At 38.1% G+C, this 20,114-nt stretch overlaps 1 long non-coding RNA gene across 1 annotated transcript; it reads right to left on the bottom strand.

Moving 5' to 3' along the window:
- Positions 1-16,486: 16,486 nt before the first annotated feature.
- LOC142162826 (uncharacterized) lies at positions 16,487-19,737 on the bottom strand. The gene is made up of 2 exons (XR_012694277.1): positions 19,210-19,737; positions 16,487-16,754 (listed from the first exon to the last, which is right to left on the bottom strand). It is a non-coding gene; the product is annotated as an uncharacterized LOC142162826 (long non-coding RNA).
- Positions 19,738-20,114: the final 377 nt, after the last annotated feature.

Raw genomic sequence — 20,114 nt, 5'->3', positions numbered from 1 at the left:
TAGATCCGACTAAAGTCAAAGCTATTCAAGAGTTACCACCACCTAAAAGCAAAAAGGACGTGATGATCTTCTTGGGACGGCTCAACTACATTAGCCGATTCATAGCACAATCCACAGTAATATGTGAACCCACCTTCAAGATACTAAGAAAGGATGCCGAGACAAGTTGGACCGAAGATTGCTAGAAAGCTTTTGACAAGATCAAGGAATACTGTCCACACCACCAGTTATGGTCCTGCCAGAACCAGAACGACCTTTGTTGCTTTATCTATCCGTGTTTGATTGAGTCTTTGGATGTGTTTTAGGACAACATGATGGGACAGGAAGAAAGTAGCAAGCCATATATTACCTGAGTAAGAAATTCACACCTTATGAAGCACGGTATTCTCTTCTTGAACGCATTTGCTGTGCTCTGACCTGGACAACCTAGAAATTGAGGCATTATTTCTGTGCCTACACCACATACCTCATATCCAGGATGGATCCTCTAAAGTACATATTTCAGAAGTCTATGCCTACTGGGAAGTTAGCTTAATGGCAGATACTCTTGAGTGAGTTCGACATCGTCTATGTAACTTAAAAGGCAGTCAAGGGACAAGCATTGGCAGATCACCTCGCTGAAAATCCGATGGGAGGAGAATACAAACCCTTAAAAACGTATTTTCCTGATGAAGAAGTATCATTCGTAGGAGAAGACATTACAGAAGCATACGACGGTTGGAGGATGTTCTTTGATGGAGCCGCAAATTTGAAAGGAGTAGACATTGGAGCAGTTTTGGTGTCAAAATGGGTTAGCATTATCCCGTATCTGCTAAACTCAGATTTCCATGTACCAACAATATGGCGGAATATGAAGCCTATATACTAGGGCTCAACATGGCAGTCGACATGAACATTCAGGAGTTGTTGGTGATCGGTGACTCAGATTTGCTTGTGCACCAGGTACAAGGAGAGTGGGCTACCAAGAATTCTAAGATATTGCCATATTTGCACCATATACAGGAATTGAAAAGGAGGTTCATGAAGATAGAGTTCTGATATGTGCCCAGAATTCAGAATGAGTTTGCCGACGTATTAGCCACTTTGTCATCCATGATACAGTATCCAGATAAGAACTATTGATCCCATTCCATTGAAGATCTATAATCAGTTGGCATATTGTGCTCATGTCGAGGAAGAAGCAGATGGAAAGCCTTGGTTCCATGACATCAAGGAGTACTTATCAAAAGGAGAATACCCAGAGCATGCAAATCACACTCAGAAATGCACGCTCCGGAAATTGTCAAATCACTTCTTCCACAGCGGAGGAAACTTGTACAGAAGAACTTCGGATCTGGGTTTGCTAAGGTGTGTCGACGCAAAGGAAGCTTCTAAGATACTTGAGGATGTGCATGCTGGGACATGTGGTCCGCACATGAATGGCTTTGTTCTGGCCAAAAAGATACTCAGGGCAGGTTACTTTTGGATGACCATGGAGACAGATTGTATTCAGTATGTCCGCAAATGCTTTCAATGCCAAGTGCATGCCGACATGATAAAAGTGCCGCCAAACGAGCTCAATGCAACAAGCTCACCTTAGACATTCGCCGCCTGGGGAATGGATGTTATTGATCCGATTGAGCCCACTGCTTCAAACGAACACCGGTTTATTTTGGTAGCCATTGATTACTTCAAAAAATGGGTAGAAGATGCATCTTACAAAGCTGTAACCAAGAAATTCATCGTTGATTTTTTCAAGGATCGTATTGTCTGCCGATTCGAAGTCCTCGAGTCCATTATTATTGACAATGCCGCCAACCTCAATAGTGATCTGATGAAAGCTATATGTGAAACTTTCAAAATCAAGCACAAGAATTCCACCGCCTATAGACCACAGATGAATGGAGCCGTAGAAGCCGCCAACAAAAATATTAAGAAGATACTAAGGAAAATGGTAGAAAATCACAAGCAGTGGCGTGAGAAGTTACCCTTTGCTCTGTTAGGGTACCGCACCATAGTTCGTACGTCAACAGGCAACCCCCTACATGATGGTTTATGACATTGAGGCTGTCATCCCAGTCGAGGTAAAGATTCCTTCTTTAAGAGTCATACAGGAAGCTGAACTCAGCGATGCAGAATGGATAAGGATCCGCTATGAACAATTGGCCCTTATCGTTAGAAAGAGGATGAATGCAGTATGCCACGGTGAACTCTATCAAAACAAAACGTCAAAAGCTTTCAACAAAAGGGTCAAACCAAGACAATTCGCACTAGGGCAATTGGTATTGAAGAAAATCTTCCCGCATCAAGATGAAGCCAAAGGGAAATTCTCTCCCAACTGGCAAGGTCCGTACATGATTCACAGGGTCCTGACAGGAGGAGCACTCATACTTGCAGAAATGGATGGAGAAATCTGGCCAAAACCAATCAATTCAGACGCAGTCAAGAGATACTATGCCTAGATCATTTCATATTTCTTTTCTGATGTAATTGAACTATGCTTGACCTGATTCCCGTTTAAGAGGGGATACATAGGCAGCCTTATGGGTTCGGTCATATCATAATAAAATTTTCATTTTCCCCAAAATTAGAAACTGGGGCAAAATTTTGAGGAGGGTCCTCAAAATTCCGAAGCAAGTCCAGCCAGCGCCATCACATTCCAGGAAGTCGGTAATCGGTCAAGAACTGGGGCAGAATTTTGAGAAGGATTCTCAAAGTTCCGAAGAAGATTCAGAAAGGTCCGCCATCCGCAAACAGTTAAAAAATCATCTACCAAACTAGGGCAGAATTTTGAGAAGGACCCTCAAAATTCAAATATAAGAAAGCTGCAATGCCTTTGAAATGTGTCACAGTCGCTACTTTATCAAAATTACTTGATATATCAATACGTTTCCAAAATGATTCTATTTTATCAATGAATGCATATTTTTTGAAAACTCTATTTTTTGTAATGGTCAGGTGCTACCTAGGGGAACTCGAAGGGGGGCTTACAGAGCGGAGCAAAAAAAGGTCGGCAGACGAAGTAAGAACCAACCTCACCCATAAAACTTATGATTTTTCTTTGAACGCAAGCACATTTGACGTAATGGTAGCATTCGTACACAAAGCAAACTCATCAGACATTGAATATACCTACAGCTAAGACATGTTCTACCCTTATCTGCTATTCTCTCTTTGCATGAGTCTAATCTCTGACTCTATATTTGCATGAGTCTAATCCTTGACTCCACATTCGTATGAGTCTAATCTCCGACTCCATATTTGCATGAGTCTCATCTCTGACTCCACATTTTCATGAGACTAAGCTCTGTCTCCAATCTTGCATGAGTCTAATCCCGGACTCCATATTTGTATAAGGCTAAGCATTGCCTTCCACTTGCATGGGACTAAGCCCTGTCCCGAATCTTGCATGAGGTTAAGCTCTACCTCCATATTTGCATAAGGCTAAGCATTGCCTTCCATTTGCATGGGACTAAGCCATGTCCCGAATCTTGCATGAGGTTAAGCTCTACCTCCATATTTTTGTAAGGCTAAGCACTACCTTCCTTTTGCATGAGTCTAATCTCTGACTCCATATTTGCATGAGTCTAATCCTTGACTCCATACTTGCATGAGTCTAAGCCATGACTCCATATTTGCATGAGTCTAATCCTTGACTCCATAGTTGCATGAGTCTAAGCCCCGACTCCACGTTTGCATGAGTCTAATCCTTGCCTCCATACTTGCATGAGTCTAAGCCCCGACTCCACGTTTGCATGAGTCTAATCCTTGACTCCATACTAGCATGAGTCTAAACCCGGACTCCACATTTGCATGAGTCTAATCCTTGACTCCATACTTGCAGGAGTCTAAGCCCTGACTCTATATTTGCATGAGGTTAATCCTTGCCTCCATATTTGCATGAGTCTAGTTCTTGACTCCATATTTGCACGAGGCTAATCCTTGCCTCCCCGCTTGCATAAGGCTAATCCTTGCCTCCCCACCTACACGAGACTAAGCACTGTCCCTTCTTTGCACAAATATCGCTCTATTTCTACTACTATCTAGTTGCTTTTCAATAGGGCTAAGCTCTACCCTCCACTTCGCAAGACTAAGCCTTGTCTTGTTACATCATATTATTGCATATCATGGGCTGAAACATCGCCAATTTTTCCAAAGGCGTCATAGTCTAAAGGCATCATTCACATAGCCGGAAGACACCATGCCATGGCCTGAGGATCTCTCGAACTTGCATATCATTATTCAAAGGTGTCATGGTTCGGAGGCACCATTTTCATGGCCCGAGAACACCATTTCATGGCCTGCGAATCCCTCACTAAGCAATTCATGGCCTAGGACATCATAGTCTAAGGACGTCATCTTCAAAATAACATATATATTCCGTATATATTTCAAATGTGCATAAATATCTTCAAAATAACATATATATTTATATATAAGCATGGACAAGGTTATTATAATTTTTCCCATAATTTTAAGGATTTAAATTGATTTACTTTCTCCCCTTTTATTCATAAAATCCCCAATAATTATTTCCAACATTATTTTTATGATGATGTATTCATCTCATTTCTATACTTATGCCAAAATATGGCTAATACATTTTTTATGCGTTCTTATAATTACATTTAGTATTTTTTAAGCTAAATTGCATATAATTACAATGTTAGCCCATTTTAATGTATAATTATATTTTATATGTGTAAAATTAGCCCCAATATTTTTAAAATGATATTTACATATTTTAAATCATTTTGGTATAGAAAAAATTATTTTCAAAAAAATATTATTATTTATTATAATTAAAATAGGGAAAATTGGCTATTTAATTTATAGCCAGATTTGGCTTTCAATTTTAGCCAAATTGAACCCACATCCCAGCCCAATTTCCTACACAATTAACCCGACCCAGACTTTATAAACTCCTACCCAAACCCAGAACCTGTCTACCCAATCAAATACTGACCGTTGATCTCCCAGATCAACGGTCCAAACGAGCCCCTTCCTTTTTTAATCCTAAAGACCACTAACCCTATCTCATTTCTGAGATTCTGCCGCCCTCAAACTCTCTTATCTCCTCTCTTCTCTCAACCTAACCCTAATCCCCTTCACTCGCCGCCTCCCTCTCCGGTCATATCTGGCGACCACCTTTCAACCCCAAGCCTCCAATGGTCCCTCTATCGCCTTGCTCATCATCTCTAAGGCCTTCAAGGGCCCTGGGCCATCCCGATTTGTGTCTAGGGTTTCTGTTTTGGTTATTCATGGCTTCTCCGGTGTGATTTTAGGCAAAATCACACCATACTTGTTACGATCTTTGAAGTTTATAGCAGGTTCTTCCGTTTCTATTTGGGTTTCCTTTAAAACCCTAACTTTCGTTGGTATCTCATAGATCTGTGCTATTTTTAATGATTTAAGTCTGTTTCTTTCTATGTTTTACACTATTCTCAAACTTCTTTTGAAAAAACATCAAGTACTTTAAGCCGTTTTTACTTTCTTTAAAGTTAGGGTTTCTCGGAGTTTCTTTTAACACTTGTTTAAACTAATTTTTCTTTATGTTTGAACCTCTTTCCTTGCATGTCTTGACTGATTCTATGTTCTTACTGCTTTTTAACTCGCCTATGTTAAAAACCCTAATTTTAGATCTTCTTTGTTTTGATTCTTTGTGTTAGCATGACTATTCGACTCTTTGTTATGTTTTTATAGTTACCACGCTTTGAATGGGTTTTTAATGAGTTTTAGCCTACTTGTATGACCTCTATGTGATTGTATTCATCTTGATTTGTTCATCTCTTGACTCTTTCTGTCAATATTGCTAACCTTGCAATATTGACAAGGCAAGTACTCCTTAATTTGCTATGACTATTTGTCCTTCTCTATTTATATGTTAAAGTATAGAATCATAACCCTCTCTTGATTTGATTCTTATTTCCTTATTTGATGGTTTGATTTAAAAATTTTCTTTTAAAACCCTAAAATTCTGCCTCGTCTATTTAAATTGACTGATTCCATTGCCTTACTTGTTGTGGTACTTCATTCTTACTGAATCCTTTCCTTAATTAGAGTTTTCTGAACCTAGTCCTAATTGGCTACTCTATACTTACTGAACTTTGATTGTTTCCTTATTAGTCATGTACTGATTTTTCTTGCCTTATATGATACTGGTTCTTACCATTTGATTTGATTCCCTTAACTTAAGGAGTACTTGCCTTGATTTCTGACTGACTGATTGTGAGTTCCTTAATTAACATGCTACTATGATTCTTACCTTATTTTACTACCTGTTTTCAAACTATAAATACTCCAGTCTTTCATTAACACAAAAACACGAACACTTGGTTTCAAAACTATCTCTCTTACTAAAAAAATCTCTCTGCTCTTTCTTGTGTTATTTGCTAATGTTAGCTGGCTGCAAGTCAAGGCTAACCATTTGTGCTCTTTATTCTTTCATTCTGCTTACTCTCCTCTTCATTGGTATGTCCTAGTTTCAATTTAAAGTTCCAACAGCAATATGCTTCTTCTATTGTTTCAGTTTCTCTTATTTCTAGTTTGCTTCTATTTGTGGTTCTGTTGTGAAATTTGTAGTTAAGAGTTAGATTATCAGCATGTTATTATGTCTTCCATTTCCTTTAAATTAGTACATTCCCCTTATGTGTGTTTCTGATCATGCCTTACCAATTGTCTCTTACTTGTTGTATACTTACCATCCTATATCCCATGGATCCCCAAATCCCTATCACCCCTCTATGTGTTTGTGTTCTTCATGATTGGTTCTGTGACTATGCTAGTGTCAGTTGTTTCTGAGCATGTCTAAACCAGTCCTAAAACCTTTGATGGGTTATGTGTTTACAGTCAAATGTTTTATGTGTCCCAAACCCCTTGCTTCTACGTGTGACTACTGAATTTACTTGGTTCTGTGAGCTAGCTGTGTATGATCCTATCCTAAGATGCTTGAACTTTGTTTACTACTCCAATCTCTTTTTCAAACAATCTCTGTTGCTTTACTAAATTACTTTCAAAATAGACTTTCTAATACAGTCTTTTACTAAACCTTTTTCAACTTGTTTCCTTCACTTTCGCTTTACTCTTAGTTAATAAGTTTTGCCCCCTCTAGTATGCGTACTGCCTTAGGATCCTTTTGAGAACCCTCTGAACTCCGGCATACTGAGGCTGGCCTTTCCACACTGCACTTGTTCAATTCTTTGGTTACTAAGTCTAGGTGTAAGCACTGTCTGGGATCCTTGGGGAACTTTGATCCACCTGGACTCTGATTTTGTCTATGGAACTGAGGCTTATGAGAGCATTGGAGGCTTTGGGAAACCTGGGCCTAATTGAAGGCTCCCTATAGAATAGCTTCTTGATTTTATATTTCACATACGTAATTCATCCACAATTAATAACGCTTTATTATTTTTAAGAAAGTTTGGCCGAAGTTGCATGAACGCATACTCCGGTTTAATCGCAATCATGTCACGCGAACGTGTCCACAATCACAACGATATATTAACGGGCCTAGAGCAACTACGAGCATTTGTTATTTTTATATCTAGGTTATGAAATTAATACGAGGGCCATGTATGATTAAATTATGGATGGCACACATCGGACTATATGAACTAAAATTAAATTAGTGGTTTATTAACAACAATTTTATTATTAAGAAAGTTTGATCGAAGGTTTGCGAACGCATACTCCATCTTGATTTTTAGAATCGTAATTATGTCACGCAAATGTGTACACAATCACGATGATAAATTAAAATGTGCTTAGAGGATTTTCCACGGATATTCATTTCAGAAACCGTAATTATGTCACGCGAACGTGTAAATAGTCACGATAATAAATTCAAAATGCACCTAAAGGTTCGCCTATACGGGTGTTAACGGCCTAGCATGCTCCTAACGGTTGTAACAAAGTAAATAAATAAAAGAGTACTAAAAATGTAAACAACTTAATTAATTTATTTTATTTTCCCCACTCCCACGGATTCAACAAACATTCTGAAACTAAAAGTAATACCGTAGCTTGCTAATACGCCCACAATTTGATGAAATTCAAGCTCTTTTCTCAACAAATTCAATCATAGACAAAGATCAAGAATAGTTAACCTTCTTATATCTTCTAAATTCAAGAGTTTAACTACATGGATTACTAAAGCCATTACGAGAGAACAAACAAATTTTATCTCCAATATAGGGAAACTAAATCCAAGATAACTATACAATAAAACTTCAAACATTCAGCACAAATCCGACATAGTAAAGTTAAGTCCAAAATCAGAAATGGGTCGTATTGCGAATGCATATGAAACCAGCCAACAACGAAGAGAATAGGTCAACAACATATTTCGATCACAACCACGAAAGTAACAAAGCAATTTCCAAATTTCAATTCGATTTAATCACATCATTAATTTCAACATCAACTCAATGTAGATTCGAAACCCAGTAGCTATTTCTTTTACGCAAACCTTCAGTTCAACAACAACTCTAAAAAAAGAGCTCCAATCCAGAAGAAGAGAAGTAGAATTGGTGTCAAACCCAACAAAATAGAAGGAAAATAATGGCAGTGCCTCAACGACATTTCAATGTATAAAAGCAACCACTCATTATCAAACCAAAAGCTACCAAACAAAATAAAGTTATTCAAGTAATTATCATACACATAACAAGGACTAAAACAAGAGGAAACAAACACAAATATTCACATGAAACATGATAAAAGAGGAAGAGTTTGGAATCAGACCTCAATAATATTAACAAGAACTCAATTACAGCAAATTTTGGCAGACTAAATCTGACCGGAAAAAAGAGACGATAGCAGAAACCTGGACCGCAAACCCCGTTAGCAACCTCGAAATCAAAACGGAATCAACCTCGTCTCAAACCGAACCCTCTGAATCGGTGGTCTTCGACTAATTTTTGTGAGTGATGGGATTTTGGAGTAACTAGCTGCTGTTTCGAAGAATTATTGCCAGATTTCCAGCGAGCTGGGCTGGGTTCGGTGAGAGATGGAGACGGGGGCTGCTGTGTACGCCTGGTCTCCGGAGTTATGGTTAGGAAGACGGGTTGGATCTCTCCTAGAGTTCTTTTGTTTTCTGATTTTTGGAAGATGGCGAAGAAAGGTCTAAGGGGTCTGATTTTGGTTAGCAGCGGCGGAGGGCTTCTTCCATTCTCTAGGGGTCTTCAATGTTTTTCATTTTGTTTTTATAGGAAGAAGGAGAATGTTCAGGGGGTGGGATTTTTGATGGAGCGGTGGATCTGATGTGTGTAAGGTTTTAGGCGTAGGTGTAGGGTCTATTTATTTTTCTCCTTTTTTTCCTTGTAGAGTGTAGGGATATAGGTTTTTGTAGGGTTTTTTTAGGTTAAGGGGTATGGGCTTGGGAATTATGGGCTAGGTCCGAAATTTAGGCCTAAAAATGGGTCGTTTGAGCCTGAATTTTATTCTTTCCCCGCGAACGAGATGAAAATACGATCTCATTTATTAATTAGTCCTACTTAAGTAAAATAAATGTTAAAATAAGACTGACCGTTAAAACAAAACTATTTTTGGTATTTTTCAAGATTAAAAATGACTACAAAACATTAATGAAACTATTTTTTTTGTAATTTTTATTTTTTGTAATAAAATAAAGTAAAAGAGTCAAAATTAGTTGAGATAGAGATATTAGGCCTAAATTAAATATTTACGCGCTAAAATATGAAAAATCTTGGGGAGGGTTTAAAATCACATGTCTACAGTTGCCCCTTTTTGGCTTAAAATACGAAAGAGAAACTAAGACAGGTTTTTTGACCCGACCCTTATTTAGGGAGACCAAAACTAAGAGAAAGGGGAATGTGACCGAGCCCTGGTATCTGAGATGTCTACATATCCTTGGCTATAAAGGAATCAGGCCACGTGTAGTTTAGAAGTAGAAACAGTGATGGAGTATACTGAGGTGGAGAGCCGGTCAAGGTGCCGTTCCGCCGAGGTTCCGGTCTGTGGTCCTGTTATTACATCAAAAATCAAAAAATGAAAAAGACTAGCTAAGCCTGTCAACTAAGAGTTACAAGATTCCTATCTATAAGCCTTCTGAAGTTTGATCTTGAGTCTTGATGGTTCTTCATGCAGACTTTGGATTTGAACCTTGAAGCTTGCTAGTTGCAGGTGCTAGTTCATTTTTCTTCAGCTTTTCAGATCAAAATTGGACATACCATGCTTGTGACTTTAGTCATGTCTTGAGCAGCCCACATCTTTCATCAACTTCTGCATTTGGATTCACTTCTTACCTTTCTCTTTTTTTTATTCTGGATTGTGACTAACTTTCGTTGATCATCTCAGACTGTTGACTCACATTCTTGCTGGAGTTTCTTTTGTTGCTGACTTGTATTGCATTCTGAAGTGAATTCCCTTATTCTCCAGGTAGGTGCCTGATTGCCAATACTCGAACTGTCTTTCAAAACTTGGACTGCCTTCTCCTTGTTCTCCAGGTGGGCGCCTGATTGCCAATACTTGCACTGTTTTTCCTCAAAACTTGAACTGTTTTCCCTTGTTCTCCAGGTGGGCGCTCGGTTGCCAACATTTGAATGGTATTCCTTCCCTCTGAAACTTGAATTGTTTTCCCTTTGTTTTCTAAGTGGGTGCCTGATTGTTGAACTTGAACCGTCTTCCTTAGAACATTGTTGCTTTCCCTTTGTTCTCCAGGTGGACGCCTGATTACTAACATTTGAATTGTATTCCTTCCCTCTGAAACTTGAATTGTTTTCCAGGTGGACTCCTGATTGCTGAACTTGAACCGTCTTCCTTTGAACATTGCTTCTTTCCCTTTGTTCTCCAGGTGGGTGCCTGATTACCAATATTTGAATTGTATTCCTTCCCTCTGAAACTTGAATTGTTTTCCCTTTGTTTTCCAGGTGGCGCCTGATTGCTAAACTTGAACCGTCTTCCTTTGAACATTGCTGCTTTCCCTTTGTTCTCCAGGTGGGCGCTTGATTACCAACATTTGAATTGTATTCCTTCCCTCTGAAACTTGAATTGTTTTCCCTTTGTTTTCCAGGTGGGTTCCTAATTGTTGAACTTAAACCGTCTTCCTTTGAACATTGTTGTTTTTCCTTTGTTCTCCAGGTGGGCACCTGATTACCAACATTTGAATTTTCTTCCTTTCCTTTGAAACTTGAATTGTTTTCCCTTTGTTTTCCAGGTGGGCGCCTAATTGCTGAACTTGAACTGTCTTCCTTTGAACATTGCTGCTTTCTCTTTGTTCTCCAGGTGGGCGCCTGATTACCGACATTTGAATTGTATTCCTTCCCTCTGAAACTTGAATTATTTTCCCTTTGTTGGTGGGTGTCTGATTGCTGAACTTGAACCGTCTTTCTTTTAACATTGCTGTTTTCCCTTTGTTATCCAGGTGGACGCCTGATTACCAACATTTGAATTGTCTTCCTTTCCTCTGAAACTTGAATTTTTTCCCTTTGTTTTCCAGGTGGGCGCCTGATTGCTGAACTTGTACCGTCTTCCTTTGAACATTGCTGCTTTCCCTTTGTTCTCCAGGTGGGCGCCTGATTACCAACATTTGAATTGTATTCCTTCCCTCTGAAACTTGAATTATTTTTTAGGTGGGCGCCTGACTGCTGAACTCGACCCGCTTTCCTTTAAAACTGCTTTCCCTTTAAACTTGAACTGTCTTCCCTTGTTCTCCAAGTGGGCACCTGATTACAATAAAACAGAAAAAATAAAGGAAATTTTTCTGTCCCAGTTTTATATTGGGAACATCTGTGAGTGTTAACCGATTCTTGTTATCAAAATTCGACTTGTAGTGCCCGAAGGGTTTTCACTATCAAGCCTCTCTCCTTTTGTTCTTTTTCTCAACTAACCATCGCCTTATGGTGCATGTGAAGGTTTTCACCAATAAGACTCTCTCATTTTGTTCTTTTCTTCTTATTTCCTCTGATTCTACAGATGACAAGGCATTAACCATGGTAAAAACATCATATACCCTTGGCATGTCTAAACTCAACACTCTCAAAGATTATCTGAGAGGTCTTTTTTGGACAGTAATGTGGCTTTTGGACAGGATTAGAAAAAAGGATATCATAAAGGCTCATACTAACTATGACAATGAGGTTAATTTATTTACAACTTTTGGAATCCATTATAAAAAAATTTCCCCAATTTCTAAAATAGGGGAATTTGAATCTATTTTTCCCTTTCTTTTTTTATTGTTTTTTTGGAATTTCCCACTCTCGACTTCGTGGGATTATGAAATATTTTATTTGGTATGACCGAACCATAAGGTTGTCTACGTATCTTGTGGTGACAAGAATCGGGTCAAACGTAGTTCACAAAACTACTCTTTGTTACTATTTGCCTTTTTCTTTTTTCCTTTTTTTTCTTTTTCCTTTTTCTTCTTCTTTTTTTCTCTTTTTCTTTCTTTTTCTTTTTTTTATCTCTATTTTTTCTCTTCTTATTTTTTTTTTAATTTTCTTTTTGGAATGAACTTTCTAAAGTAAACCTATGGGGACATGAATCTTCTTTTCTTTTTATGACTCCGACTTGATTCCAAAAGAATGGAGGTCAAAGAAATTAGTACAGGCTCAAAAGGGTATTCGAATGGTATAAGTGTTTGGGTAGCTGAAAGAGGGCCTCCCAATCTCTAAGAACACCAAGTAAAACACATGCAACTTGAAAATGAAAATGAAGATCATGCATAGCATTTCTTTTGCAGCATCGGCATTGGCATCACTGATATGCCTTCCACTCTTCTTTTTTTAGTGTCTTGTCAAGTACAGAACTCTCATTGGATGATTTCTTTTTCACGATGGATACCCTCCATCTGCTTGGAGCAAACTCCCTTGACTTTATCTTATTACTTGAGGTACACTTGAACTCAAAACTGCTCGCTTTAAATTGTCCGGGATGCCTCTCCTTTAACGAATTCTTGTCACCCTATTAACTTCCCAAATTATCTGCCCCAATTTCACATGGTTCGGGCTTCAAATGATCTCAAAATGTCCAAATCTGTACTTATTTCCCTCAAGTGTCCCTATCATCTTCAAAATTGTTTCATTGTTTCCTGATTAAACTAACTTTTAAGACCAGGCTGAGAATTACGCATGCATTTCATGTCACTAGAGTCAGTAGGAAAAGAACTATAAAAGGGAAAGATAACTAAACAAACACTGACTAGAAATAACAGAAAACAGGAAATTGTATTATACAGATGGTGAAAGGGTCTGAACAACAAAACAAGTAAAATAAACTGGGGTACAACCCTGGAACAAACCTAGATAACACTAAATGAGTTACTACGACTAAAGGAACTAGGCAAAATAGAAAGGATATAAGGGTTTGAGGCACAAGACAATATCCGTATTACAACCCCGAAATAATCCGGACAACAGAAATGACAGCAAAATGAACCACCAAGACTTGTCCCTGGGTGGCCAAGAAAGGAGCATCTTTCCAATTACCAAGCTCGACATCTAGCCACTGGGTTCCGCATCAACATTACTAGAACCTTCACAAGTCTTCATCGCATTGTCCTTAGCAAATTGCTTTTAGGTCCCTTTGGCCGGCTCATTCTTAGGATCAACTTCCAGAACCAAGAGTGATAGCGCTGAATGCTTTGCGGCAAGTGGCCCTCCGAGGACCTCAAAAGAGCTCTCATATTCCTTTTCCACACAAATCATGTCCACTATACCCGTCTCATTATAAACAGGCAATGGACTTTGGCTAGTATCTGCTGCATTTGAATTTTGCACGGTAATGTCACCTGCATCAATAAGCTTCTAGACTGCTCCTTTCAGATGCCAACACTTTTCTATGTCATGCCCCGGGGCATTAGAGCAATATGCGCACCTTTGAGAAAAATCAAAATTCTTTGGAAAAGGGTTTGGCATTTTTATCTGAATCGGCTTTAACATGTCCAATTGCCTCAACCTTTGGAACAGACTGGCATATGATTCCCCAATAGGAGTGAAAGACTTTTTTATTTGATGCTGCCTTCTCATTTTGTACTCTGTCCTCAGTTGAAACCTTTTGCGGGTAGGTGGTTGATGTGCTTGAGGAGGCGGGTAAGATATTTGCGGAAATGGTGCAGGCCATCGCAGGTCTCGTGGGTGTGGAGCATATGGCGGTGCATTGTGGATAGGGTACTGGGAAGGTGAGGTATGACTTTGGGGATTTTGTGGAGAGAAGTAGCATTGAGGAGAAATATTTGGAGCACGAGAATATCCATGGGGTCGATATTGAGGCTGAAAGCGTTGAGCGGGAATGCCCACTGGATCCTGTGGTTGGCGGGGCTTAGCAACATCTTTTCTATCAATGGGAGGACTATCCCAAGAAACTTGTTCGTTCCATCTGAACCAAAACTCCCTAAAACTTTCCTCCGATTTCTTTTCCATATTAGATAGGGAGGAGCGATCTATGGTAATGCCTATATTGTATTGAAAGGGTCGAACAAAATCTTGAGTCATGCCATGCCATGTAGGCCACTTACTAACATCTTGACGTGTATGCCATTCCAAGGATTCCCCAGTCAGGCTCTTAATGAAATACGCCATCAGCAACTCGTCTTTCCCTCCAACACTTCTCATTTCACTACAATAACCCCTCAGATAGGCTACCAGATCTCCACACCCCTCATACAAATTAAACTTTGGCACTTTAAACCCTGCAGGCAGATGAACATCAGGGAACATATTAATCTGATTTCCCATCTCTTGCATGCTCCTTAAGGACTGTTCTATACCTTTCAGCTTCCTGGATATCTCATCTCGCCCTTCTTTTCCTGTGAACTTTTCATTTTCAACATGAGGATCATCCTGAGGGCTCTGCTTGTATGAGTCGGGAACCTTGTGGGCAACCTCTGAGGGGTAATATTGGGCATCATGAGCTTTGAGTGGGTGTTCATTGTTGGATCTATGAAGGGAAGATTGTTGAGCAGTTGTGATCGTGGGGATAGTGGATATGACAGGAGGGAAATTTTTGGGAAAAGTAATTGGAGGACGACTGATAGAGCTACTAGGGTGGTTGGGAAAGCTGTGATAAGCGGGTGGATTTGGAGAGTATGGGGAATCGTCTGGCACTATGACCGGAGTTTGGGTAAGGTAGCATCTAAGAAGCTAGGTGGTGGCGGGGGTGGTACCTTCCTAGTCATCCAAGCCTGATACATGTCTGCAATGTGTTGTCTTAACATCCTTACCTCTTCAACCAACCCATTGCCTTGTTCAACCGATTGCTTTTGGGCACCAGTATCAACCGACTCGATTCCGTTGCCGTCTGCCATTTCCTTTCAACCTTATGTTGTAGAGAAGAGTTGCCACTTTAAGAACCACAAACCAACCACCTTTCTGCTATGAAGATGAAGTAATCACGCTAGCGTTAGGGCATTTAATATAAGATAATCTCACTTTATGTGCAACGCACCTAGCCACAGTTATTGGTTCTAAAATGACTTCGAGGGTACGGAGGTCAGTTGGCATCATCCCAATTTGTTCATTTCAATCTTCTCTTTTATTTGCTTTTCTAACACTCTTGGCTTGCTTATTTTCCTTCCCTTTTTTCTTCTAATTATCACTTTTTTCTTTCCTCTCATTTCTCACATCCCATAATTACACCTCTTTTTTTCTTTTCTTCTTTTTTTCCTTTTTTTCCTTTTCTTTTTTTTTTTCTTTTTCTCTTAAATTTTTTTAAAAAATGATTCGATCGAACCCTATGTAGGTTGTCTACGTATCATGACGCCGCATGAATCAAATATTTGCGTAGTTTGGGAAGAACGAAAATAAAGTAAACAAATTAACGTTCTCATTTTCTTTTCTTTTCATTTTCTTTTTCTTTTTTTACCTTAATGACTACTCTGATGAGAAACGAGAAATAAAAGAAGCAAATCCTTCTTTTTTTTTGAATTTTCTAGACTTAATGTTCTATTACCTATTCTAAACTCAAGCTTAACGAGCATATATTTTCTCCTTTTTTTTTTGAAACAAATACTCTATGGGAATTATTAAGGAATAATTCCTAGAAGAGAAAAATATTTTTGATTCTTTTTTTAGGAAGGAAGTCTAAGGATAAACCAAAGAAAAATATTTTGAATTTTCATTTGATATCCCTGAAGAAAGATTTCGAAACGAGAAATGAAAAAGATAAAAACTGTATTTGGATTTCAATTTTTAATTACCTAAAGGAGAAATTCTAAACATAAACAAAAGATAAGGTATGTTATTTTCTTCTATGTACAATGTCCTAAAGTTCTAGTAAAAATAAAAGAAATTTTTTTATTCATTTTTCATTAATTTCGCAAAGAACCTCAAAAGAAAATCTTTTTGGATTTTTTGAATTAATATCTTAAAAGAAAATTTAGGTACTAAAAAAAGAACTCTTTTCTTTTCTTTTTTTTTTTTGATTTTTAGTCTTAATATACTAAAGGAAATATAAAAGCAATTTTTATTTTAAGTTCTAGATATTAATTTCCTAAGAAAAACCACAAAAGATTTTTTTGAACTTCTAGAGTTAGTATTCTAAAGAAAACATCTAACAGAAATACAAAAACCCAAAATCTCTTTTTTTGGATTTTTGATTTATTACACTTTTTTTTTCAAATACAAAATAGGAAATACTATAATAAAAGACTCGACATTACTGTACAAAACTAGAAGGTAAAAGATGACATAAAAGAAAAACAAACTCAACAAAAAAAAATATCCTTAAGCAACTCCTGGATGAGCGATCCTGACTGGATGGTCCCGGGGTGTCTGCCATGCTCAAACTCCGGTAAATAGACCCACACCTATATGAGAAAACTTTAACCAACACTATGTGAGAAAATAACACTCCCTATTAGACACATGCAAGACATGATTGAGGCTATTTTTGTAAAATGATTTATGTGGTCAAAAGGTGGCTAGAAGTGCAAAATCTGGCTAAGACCCCGTAAAGCCAAGAACCTAAGATTTACTAGGAAGACCTGACCCTATGTGGGTTGCCTACATATCACACCCCGAAAGACGAAAATCAGGCATGCGTAGTTCGGGCAGATTGGATACGGTCGAGAATTAAAAAAAACAACTAATTTAGAGAAAACATAGTTTGTCCTTTTTTTTTTGAAAAATGATGAAACATGTAAACTCTTTGTGAATTTTCTTTTCCCCCCTTTTTTGGTTTTTTGATTTTTTGAAAATAATGAAAAAGTGCAAAATCCTTTTTTTGAGTTTTTCATGTTTTTTTTCTTAACAAAAATGTGACAAAAAACATAAATGGGCCCTACTTGCTTTATTTTCACACTTCACCCTCTCTTTTTTCTTTTTTTTTCATTTTCCCTCAACTATCATTGGTCCGCCAAATGACCCTTTTACCCTTGAAGAAATGCAATATGTAGCACATATGATGCATCAAGATGGTATGTTATTTTGGGTACACCTGTCCTAGACGGACCCAACCCCTGTGTTGAGTCCCCTAAGTCAAATGCACGTGATGCAAACAAACGTTCCTAGTAGGGATCCGGCATGAGTCTGTGTTTTTCTAGGTTTAAATCCTGCGGTTGTGTTCTAGACCTGGCTTACCCGAGCGGACAATAGGGGCCGAAGAGGGGGCAACATACCGGGAGCACTAAAGTCTACCCGGCCTTGTTGCTTCCCCAGCCTCGTTCTATTTGGAATAATTTTTACAGAAAAAGTGGGCCACGCGAACGTGTGCACCATTTTTAGAAAACTCAGAGGGGTGGCGTAAGAAAATAGTTATATATAATTCAAATAATATTAAAGCAGTAAACAGAGAGCATTTATCACAAAAGGTGCACAGAATACAGTAATATCAACAATAAATAAAGCCAAGCAAAATCATATTAATAAGCTCAAATTCTGAACCCTGAACCAGAGATTCTGGGTTCGATTCCCAGCAGAATCGCCAAAGCTGTCACACCTCCTTTTTAAACTAAAATCAGAGTCGCCACTTGGGACAATTTATGGTATCCCAAGTCACCGGTTTAAAATCCCAAATCGAGGAAATTTGACTCTAATTATGGTTTGCGAATACAGAAATTCGGGTAAGGAATTCTGTTAACCTAGGAGAAGGTATTAGGCATTCCCGAGTTCCGTGGTTCTAGCACGGTCGCTTTGATCATACTTGGCTTATTAACAATAATTTCATTATTAAGAAAGTTTGATCGAAGTTGTGTGAACGCATACTCCGACTTAGTTTTTAAAATCGTAATTATGTCACGCAAACGTATACACAATCACAATAGCATTTTAAACGCTCTTAGAGGCTTTTCCACAGATATTCATTTCAGAAACAGTAATCATGTCACGCGAACGTGTACATAATCACGATAACAAATTCAAAATGCGCCTAAAGGTTCGCCTATCCGAGTGTTAACGGCCTAGCATGCTCCTAACGATTGTAACAAAGTAAATAAATAAAAGAGTACTAAAAATGTTAACAAATTAATTAATTTTATTATTTTCCCCACTCTCACGGATTCAACAAACATTCTGAAACTAAAAGTAATACCGCATCTTGCTAATACGCCCACGATTTGATGAAATTCAAGATTTTTTCTCAACAAATCCAATCATATACAAAGATCAAGAACAGTTAACCTTCTTATATCTTCTAAATTAGAGAGTGTAACTACATGGATTTCTAAAGCCATTACAAGAGAACAAAGGATTTCTAAGTATTACTTAATTAAATTTTATCTCCAATATAAGGAAACTAAATCCAAGATAACTACACAATAAAATTTCAAACATTCAGCACAAATCCGACATAGTAAAGCTAAGTCCAAAATCAGAAATGAGTCGTATAGAGAACGCATGTGAAACCAGCCAACAACGAAGAGAATAGGTCAACAACATATTTCGATCACAACCACGAAAGTAACATAACGATTTCCAAATTTCAATTCAATTTATTCACATCATTAATTTCAACGTCAACTTAATATAGATTCAAAATCCAGTAGCTATTTCTTTTACGCAAACCTTCAGCTCAATAACAATTCTAAAAAAGAGCTCCACTCTAGAAGAAGAGAAGTAGAATTTGTGTCAAACCCAACAAAATAGAAGGAAAATAATGGCAGTGCCTCAATGACATTTCAATGTATCAAAGCAACCACTCATTATCAAACCAAAAGCTACCAAACAAAATAAAGTTATTCAAGTAATTATCATACACATAAAAAGGACTAAAACAAGAGGAAGCAAACACAAATATTCACATGAAACATGATAAAAGAGGAAGAGTTTGGAATCGGACCTCAATAATATTAGCAAGACCTCAGTTACAGCAAATTCCAGCGGACTAAATCTGACCGAAAAACGAGACGATAGCAGAAGCCTGGACCGCAGACTCTGTCAGCAACCTCGAAATCAAAACGGAATCAACCTCGGCTCAAACCGGAACCCTCTGAATCGGTGGTCTTCGACTGATTTTCGCGAGTTTGATGGGATTTTGGAGCAACTAGCGGCTATTTCGGAGAATTGTTGCCAGATTTCTGACGAGCTGGGCTGGGTCCGGTGAGAGATGGAGACGGGGGCTGCTGTGTACGCCTGGACTCCGGAGTTATGGTGAGGAAGACGGGTTGGATCTTTCCTAGGGTTCTTTTGTAATTTGATTTTTGGAAGATGGAGAAGAAAGGTCTAAGAGGTCTGAATTTGGTTAGCAGCGGCGGAAGGCTTCTTCCGTTCTCTAGGGGTCTTCAACGTTTTTCATTTTGTTTTTTTCGGAAGAAGGAGAATGTTCAGGGGGTGGGATTTTTGATGGAGCGGCGGATCTGATGTGTGTAAGGTTTTAGGCGTAGGTCTAGGGTTTATTTATTTTTCTCCTTTTTTTCCTTGTAAATTGTAGGGATATAGGTTTTTGTATGTTTTTTTAGGTTAAGGGGTATGGGCCTAGGAATTATGGGCGTGGGAATTATAGGTTAGGTCCGAAAATTAGGCCTAAAAATGGCTCGTTTGAGCCTGAATTTTATTCATTCCCCACGAACGAGACTAAAATACGATCTCATTTATTAATTAGTCCTACTTAAGTAAAATAACTGTTAAAATAGGACTGGCCGTTAAAACAAAAATATATTATATTTTTCAAGATTAAAAATGACTACAAAAAATTAATGAAACTATTTTTTGTAATTTTTATTTTTTGTAATAAAATAAAGTAAA

This window comes from Nicotiana tabacum, chromosome 8 (genome assembly GCF_000715075.1).
Source record: "Nicotiana tabacum cultivar K326 chromosome 8, ASM71507v2, whole genome shotgun sequence".
NCBI classification, from domain to species: Eukaryota; Viridiplantae; Streptophyta; class Magnoliopsida; order Solanales; family Solanaceae; genus Nicotiana; species Nicotiana tabacum.
The sequence above is the reverse complement of the archived record's forward strand: the minus strand, read 5'-3'. Positions and strand labels throughout refer to the sequence as shown.